Below are 8,680 nucleotides of genomic sequence, written 5' to 3'. Positions count from 1 at the left end.
CAAGTCTTCCTCAATAATATTACTCTGGATTATTGTGTTGTATAATATAGTTTGGGCTGACACAGCTACTCTAACATTTATTTATTTATGTATCTATTTATTTTTAAAATTTTATTTGTTTGAGAGAGAGAGAGAGAGTGTGAGAGAGAGGGAGATCAGGAGCAGGGGGGAGGGATAGATGGAGAAGCAGACTTCCCACTGAGCAGGGAGCCTGATACGGGACTAGATCCCAGGACCCTGGGCTCATGACCTGAGCTGAAGGCAGACACTTAACTGACTGAGCCACCCAGATGCCCATCTAAAATTTATTTATTTATTTTAAATAATAACACTGGTGAAACTGAGAGAGTGGGCGTCAGACCACGTTCCTCTAAATAAAAACATACTGATGAAACCTGAAAGTCATTTTTCTAACTTTGGAACTAGATGTCTATTTGTCTGATTTTAAACATATAAATATTATAGACATTCATGTTTCACATTATGATTTTTTCTGAAAATAATAAGAAAAATACTTTTAATATTTTCCAAGAAGATAACTTTGTATTTTAAGCCCTGTGTTTGAAAATTAAGTTAAAAAATATGTTTCCCTGAGATGTAATTATATCTTGTCTCTTCCTACAGTGACTCTTTTCAGTATGAAGTGAATATTTTTCCTCAAGTTTGGCCAAGAAAAGTGTTAATTTGATGAAACAATTAGCATTTCATTTATTTGTCCCAACTTCTTTTTCAGAAAGGAAGTAGATGGTACTAAAGGGCATATTGTATTTTTTTTTTTTTACAAAACTCTATCCAACGAATCATAGGCCCAATGGAAGCTATGTTTTTCTTTCCAAACGTCTCGCTTGTTATTCAACCATGAGCTATAACATTTTTCATTGTGGTGAAATTCAAATAATACAAAATTAATTATTTAAAGTGTACACCCCAAAAGAAAAACCCTATACCCATTAAGCAGTCACTCCCAATTTTCCATTAATCCTAGGCCCTGGAACACACCACCTTGCTTTCTGTATCTATAGGTTTAACTATTCTGGATATTTCATATAAATGGAATCAAACAATACATAACTGTTTGCATCTAGCTTCTTTTAGTTAACATGATGATGTTTTTGAAATTTGTCCACATTGTAGAATGTATCAGTACACCAACATTTTGCATATATATATATATGTCATAATTTTTTTATCCTTTCACTTACTGGTGGACATATGAATTATTCCAACCTGTTGGCTATTGTGAATAGCACTGTTCAACTTTTTGTATGGACACCTGTTCTCAAATCTTTTGGGTACCTGTCAGGAATGGAATCACCGGGTAATGTGGTGATTCTGTTTGACATTTTGAGGAATTATGAAACTATTTTCCACAGTGGCTGCACTAGTTTATATCCCCATCAGGAGTGTATGTGTGTTCCCATTTCTCCATATCATTGGCTTTGCTAAATTTGTTAACTCTAGTAAGTTTCTAAAAAAATTATTTGGGGCTTTCCAGAGATAGGATCATGTCATATTGCAAACAGAAATAATTTTTTCCTTTCACATCTGGATGCCTTTTAGTATTAATTTTCTTGTCTAATTTCTGAGTAGGTCTTCCAGTATAATGTTGAATAGCAGTGATGAAGGTGGGCATTCTTGCCTTATTCCTTTACTTGGGGGCAGGGGATCTTGCAATCTTTCACCATTAAGTATGGTGTGTGCTAGGCTTTATCATGTTGAGTAAGTTTTCTTCTATTCCTCATTTTCTGGGTGTTTTTTTATCATGAAAACATATTGAATTTTGTCAAATGCTTTTTCCACAGTAATTTAGACAATCACCTGTGGTTTTTTTCCCCTTGGTTATGTTATTGTGGTGTGTCACATCGGTTGATTTTCTTATGCTTGACAACTCTTGCATTACTGGGATACACCCCACTTGGTCGTGGTAGGTAGTCCTTTCCCCGTGTTTTTGCATTCGGTTGCTTTTTGTTGAGGAAATTTCCATCTATGTTAATTAGAGATGTCGATGATTTTTCTTTTCTTATGTTGCCTTTGCCTGGCTTTAATAACAGGGTAATGTTGGCCTCAGAGAAAGAATTAGGAAATATTCCCCCCTTCTTATATTTTTTGGAAGATTTTGAGGATTGGTTGTAATCTTTTTAGTGTTGGGTAGAAGTCATCAGCGAGCCACCTGGTCCTGGACCTTTCTTTGTTTGGAGGTTTTGATTACTGGTTCAGTGTCTTTACTCGCTAGAAGTCTGTTTAGATTTTCTACTTCTTGAGTCAGTTTTGATAATTTCCAGGAATTTTTCCATTTTGTCTGTCTATGCTAGCTATGTTTGGTGTAGAGCTCTTCTCAGTATTCTCTTGTAATCCTTTTCCGTAAGATTAGTAGTGATGGCACCTCTTTTACTTCTGATTTTAGTTATTTGCATCTTCTTTCTTTTTTTTTTTTTCTATGTCAACCTACCAAAAGACTTGCTAATTTTTGCAGATCTTTTCAAAGAACAAATGCTTGGTTTTGTTGGTTCTCTGTTTTGTTGTTGTTGTTGTTTTTTTTTCCTGTACTCTATTTCATTTATTTCCACTTTAATCTTTATTATTTCCTTTCTTCTTCTAGATTTGGGTTTACTTTGCTCTAATTTTTCTAAATTCTTGATGTTAGTTTCTTGATTTGAGATCTTTCTTCTTCATTAATGCAGGCACTTACAACTATTAATTTCCCTCTGAACACATGTGCTGCATCCCATAAATTTTCCTTTATCTCAAAGTATTTTTTAATTTTCTTTTCCTTTAAATAGAGAGAGAGGGTGGAGAGGGACAGAGGCAGAGGAGAGAGACAGAATATCTCCAGCAGTCTCCACACCCAGCACAGAGCCTCACAAGGGGCTCAGTCTGAAGACCCTGGTAATCATGACTGGAGCTGAAGTCAAGAGTCTGACCCTCAACTGACTGGGCCACCCAGGAGCCCCTTCTAATTTTCTTTGTGATGACTTTTTTTTGACCTACTGGTTACTTGAGAATGTGCTGTTTAATTTTTACGTTTTCCAGATTTCTTAATGTTATTTGATTTTTAACTTATTCCATTGTGGTCAAAGAAGATACTTGGTAGGATTTCAATTTCTTCAGAGTATTGAGACTGATTTTGTGGCCTAACATAAATTCTGGAGAAAGTTCCCTGTGTACTTAAGAAGAATGTGTTCTGCTGCTGTTGTGTAGGATGTCTGTTTGCGGGTTTACTGGTTGGTCAAGTGGCATATTGAGGTCTCCCACTATTATTGTAGAACTATTTCTCCTTTCAATTCTGTCAATGTTTGCTTCATGTATTTTGCAGCTTTGTTCCTGGTACATCTATGTGTTGTGTGATTGTTACATCTTCCTAATAATAAAGGTTTTTATCAATGTATTATTCCTTTTTGGTCACCTATAACAGTATTTGATTTAAAGTCCATTTTGTCTCGGGGTGCCTGGGTGGCACAGCGGTTAAGCGTCTGCCTTCAGCTCAGGGCGTGATCCCAGTGTTATGGGATCGAGCCCCACATCAGGCTCCTCCGCTATGAGCCTGCTTCTTCCTCTCCCACTCCCCCTGCTTGTGTTCCCTCTCTCACTGGCTGTCTCTATCTCTGTCGAATAAATAAATAAAATCTTTAAGAAAAAAAAATAAAGTCCATTTTGTCTGATATTTGTATAGCCACTATAGCTTTCTTTTCATTATGATTTGCATGGACTATCTCTTATTATTCTTTCACTTTCGACTTATTTGTATCTTTGGATCTAAGGTGATTTTCTTATAGACAGTATATAGTTAGATAGCTGTATTTTAACTAGAGTGTTTAATGCATTTATGCATAAAGTGCTTGCTTATAAGGAAGAGCTTACTTCTGCCATTTTGCTACTTTATGTCATATTTTTTTATGTCATATTTTTTTTGTTCCTTGGTTCCTCTGGTAGATACCTAGCATCTTTTGTGTTTGATTCTTTGTGCTTTGTGTGTGTGTGTGTTTTCCCCCTTCTCATTTTCATTTCCTGTGTATATTTTTTTAAAGATTTCATTTTTATCTACTCTCTAACCCAACATGGGGCTCGAACTCACAACCCTGAGATCAAGCATTACATACTCCACTGACTGAGCCAGCCAGATGCTCCTTTTCTGTATATTTTTTGTTATTTTCTTAGTTGTTAACCTGGGGATTACAATTAACATCTAAGTTTATAACAATCTAGCTGAAATTGATGTCATCCTAGCTTCAGTAACATACATAAACTACTTTTTTTTTTTTTTAAGATTTTATTTATTCATTCGACAGAAACAGAGACAGCCAGCGAGAGAGGGAACACAAGCAGGGGGAGTGGGAGAGGAAGAAGCAGGCCCACAGCAGAAGAGCCTGACGTGGGGCTCGATCCCACAACGCCGGGACCACGCCCCGAGCCGAAGGCAGACGCCCAACCGCTCTGCCACCCAGGCGCCCCATACATAAACTACTTCTATGCAGCTCTTTCTCTCTCCCTTAATGTTGTTGGTGTTGTTACAAAAATCGTATCTATATTCACTGTATGGCCATTAACATCGATTTATGGTTTTTTTTTTATGATTTGTCCTTTAAATCCTATGAAAATAAAAAGTAGAGTTACAAACCAAAAATATAATTCTGGCTTTGATATTTACCCATATAATAACCTTTACTGGTGTTCTTTATTTCTTTATATGTCTTTGAGCTGCTACTAAGCATCCTTTGATTTAAACCTGAGGGATTCTCTTTTGCTTTCCTTGCAGGGTAGGACTACCAGCAACAAACTCCCTCAGCATCTGTTTGTCTAAGGATGTCTTAATTTCTCCTTCATTTTTAATTGATAATTTTACTAGATATTGAATTCTTGGTTGGAAGTAATTTCTTTCAGCACTTGAAATATGTCCTCCCCGTCGCCTTCCAGCCTCCATGGTTTCCAATGGTAGGTGGCTATTAACCTCATTGAGAATTATTTTTGTGTAATCAGTTAGTTCTCACCTGCTGCTTTCAAAGTTCTCTCTTTGTCCTAGTCTTTCAATAGTTTGATTAACTGTATTCACTGTAGGGGTGCATGGGTGGCTCAGTCAGTTGGGTGCCTGATTGGGTTTTCGGCTCAGGTCAGGATCTCATGGGTCATGGGATGGAGCCCCATGTTAGGCTCCCTGCTCAATAGGGAGTCTGCTTGGTGATTTTCTCCCTTTTCCCCTCCCCCCACTTGCACTTGTGTGTGCTCTCTCCCCCTTTCAACTAAATCAATAAATCTTTTTTTAAAAGAATGTATTCACTGTAGATCTTTTTTAGTTTATCCCACTTGGAGTCCTTTCAGCTACCAGAATCTGCAGATTCATGTATTTCACCAAAATTGGGAACTTTTCAGACATTCCTCAGTGTACCTTCTACCTCTTCCTCTCTCTTCTGAAACTAACATAATGTGTATGTTGGTATATTGGTGATGTCTCACAAGTCCTTTAGACGATTTATTTTTCTTCATGTATTTTATTTCTGCTACTCAGGCTTGATCATTTTAATTACCCTATTTTTAAGTTTACTGATTCTTCTTCTGCCTGTTCACATCAGCTGTTGAAACTCTCTAGTAAATTTTTCATTTCAGTGATTGTACTTTTCTGAATTTCCTATTTACTTCCTTTTTCTATTTTATTTCTCTTTACTGACATTCTCTATTTGTTCATATATTATTATTTTTTTTAAGATTTTATTTATTTATTTGACAGAGAGAGACAGCCAGAGAGAGAGGGAACACAAGCAGGGGGAGTGGGAGAGGAAGAAGCAAGCTCCTAGCAGAGGAGCCTGATGTGGGGCTTGATCCCAGAATGCCAGGATCACGCCCTAAGCCGAAGGCAGATGCTTAATGACTGTGCCACCCAGGCGCCCTTATTTGTTCATATATTATTATCCTCATCGCCTGTAGTTCTTTGTCCATGGTTTCCTGTAACTCTTTGACCACACCTAAGACAATTGATACAACATCTNACTGTGCCACCCAGGCGCCCCTATTTGTTCATATATTATTATCCTCATCGCCTGTAGTTCTTTGTCCATGGTTTCCTGTAACTCTTTGACCACACCTAAGACAATTGATACAACATCTTTGTCTAGTTAGTCTCATGCCTGGGCTTCAGCAAGGGCAGTTTTAGTTAATCCCCACCCCCCCACCCCCGAATGGGCCATACATATCTGTTTCTTTGTACATCTTGCAATTTTTGTTTTTGGTGGTGGCACCTGCACGTTTTGGATATGACAATGTGCTAAACTCTAGAAATCAGATTCTTCCCATTACCCACGGTTTTCATGTTTTTCCTTTCTGAGAGCTACACTAATCATTTATTTAGTGAATTTTCCAAACTATTTCTGCAGAGGCAGTGTTTTGTGTGCGTATCTCCCTGAAATCTCTGTTCCATCATCTCAGTGATGAGCCAGTGGCCTGAAGAGATTTCCTTCAGTGACAATAAGAACTGTCCTAGTTTTTGTAGCTTGACTCTGGGCTGGGCCACTTTTTCAACACTTAGTCAGGCCACTTACAACTCTACCTTTGTCTTTATCTTCTTGTCCAGAGCCCAAAGATCAGCCAGGAATGCAAGCTTAATGTCCTTTCTGGTCTTTTCAGAGCAGGCAACCAGCCCTAGGCTCACACACTGGTGTTTGCAGTAGCCTTTCAGAGACCTTATTCCCCTGAGAATCTTCCTTTTCAACTTCCTCCCTCTTAGACTTTTTGGTGTACTTGCTGCTTGTCCTGTATACTGTCTCTTGCCCCAAATGGCTATGGGTAGTATATGTCCTTAAAGGTTACCAGCAGATACCACCTTAGGAAGTCAAATAGGAGAAAATCAAAGATAAACCTTTGTATTGGTCCCTCAGAACCACTAGATAGGTCTAAACACACAACCAAAGTTTTAAAGACTAAGGTCTATAACCTCTCCAGCTCCATCTTGGCAAGCTGCATTAGGAAGGCAGGCTGATGTCCCTGTAGCCACTGCCAGAGATAGTAGGCCACTAAGCAAAACTGCCAAAATGTCTTTTTAACTGCGATTTACCAGTCCCTTCTTCATGAGGCACTTCCCTGGTTGCTGCAAATTTTGATTAAAGAGTTCTTAGAGAGGGGCGCCTGGGTGGCACAGCGATTAAGCATCTGCCTTCGGCTCAGGGCGTGATCCCGGAGTTATGGGATCGAGCCCCACATCAGGCTCCTCTGCTGTGAGCCTGCTTCTTCCTCTCCCACTCCCCCTGCTTGTGTTCCCTCTCTCACTGGCTGTCTCTATCTGTGTCAGATAAATAAATAAAAATCTTAAAAAAAAAAAAAGAGTTCTTAGAGAAGTTGATTCTATGTTTTTGCCAATTTAAACATTGCTTGAATGGAGGGACGAATGCTTGAAGCTCTTTCTTCCATCATTTACCATATCACTCCTGAGTTTATTCTTTATTATTTTACTCTATGGGATCTATGTTGGAGAATGGCAAATGGTATTTACTCCCGTGGGAATGGTGGTGATAAAGTGTGACATGACAGAGGCATGCCACATGCTGTGGGAGCCTCAGGGAGAGGATGTGACCTGATGAAGGGGTGATATGTCCCAGTTACTGAGTCTTGCAGGATATACAAGGGGGCAGTGGGCTTAGAGGGTTCCAGGCAGAGGAAATCAGTGGTGCAGATTTGTAAAACAGTGTGAAATGCTGAGTGGGACACATAATCTGGTGCAGCTGGAGGACATGTGAAGCAAGTCTTGACTAGATTTTTTTTTCTGCCAAGTTACCTGGTAGCACTGTGGACACAGAGGAGGGCACTATGGACATTGTCAGGCTAGAGGCAGAAAGAAGGGTCAGCAGGCCAGTAACACAAAAAAATGATGAAAAATTTTGCTAAGGCATGGGGTGGAGAGCACACATGGATTTTATCCTTAATTTAAGAGGTTGAATCTGCTTAACTTGGTGACCAATTAAATGTGGCGAAAGGCGTGGTACAAAATAACTCCCAAATTTGTGGCTTGTGTGGCTAACAATAAAGAAAATAGAGGAAGCCTTATATATTTTTTTAAAGATTTTATTTATTTATTCGACAGAGATAGAAACAGCCAGTGAGAGAGGGAACACAAGCAGGGGGAGTGGGAGAGGAAGAAGCAGGCTCATAGCGGAGGAGCCTGACGTGGGGCTCGATCCCATAACGCCGGGATCACGCCCTGAGCCGAAGGCAGACACTTAACCGCTGTGCCACCCAGGCGCCCCAGGAAGCCTTATATTTGACAGGGGAAAATGATGAGTTCAGTTTTAGGTCTACCATTTCTGAATTTCCAAGGGACATTCAAGTGGACTTGACTTTTCTTTTTTTTTTTTAATTTTTAAAAATATTTTATTTATTTATTTGACAGAGAGAGAGAGAGAACAACAGGGGAGAAGCAGAGGGAGAGGGAGAAGCACACTCCCCGCTGAACAGGGAGCACAATTCGGGGCTCAATTCCAGGACCCTGGGATCAAGACCTGAGCTGAAAGCAGACATTTAACCAACTGAGCCACCCAGGTGCCCTTGGCCTTGACTTTTCAGTTGATTTTTCATTTATTTTACAAATATTTGCCAAAGTATCTGGGACACAGGAGAAGGGTCTAGACTATTGACATACACAGAGGAATCATCTAATACAAAACCTTTCTTTTCCAAACTGTTAGTTGATAACTTTTAATTT

This window comes from Ailuropoda melanoleuca, chromosome 4, assembly GCF_002007445.2.
Source record: "Ailuropoda melanoleuca isolate Jingjing chromosome 4, ASM200744v2, whole genome shotgun sequence".
NCBI lineage: Eukaryota > Metazoa > Chordata > Mammalia > Carnivora > Ursidae > Ailuropoda > Ailuropoda melanoleuca.
The sequence above is the reverse complement of the archived record's forward strand: the minus strand, read 5'-3'. Positions refer to the sequence as shown.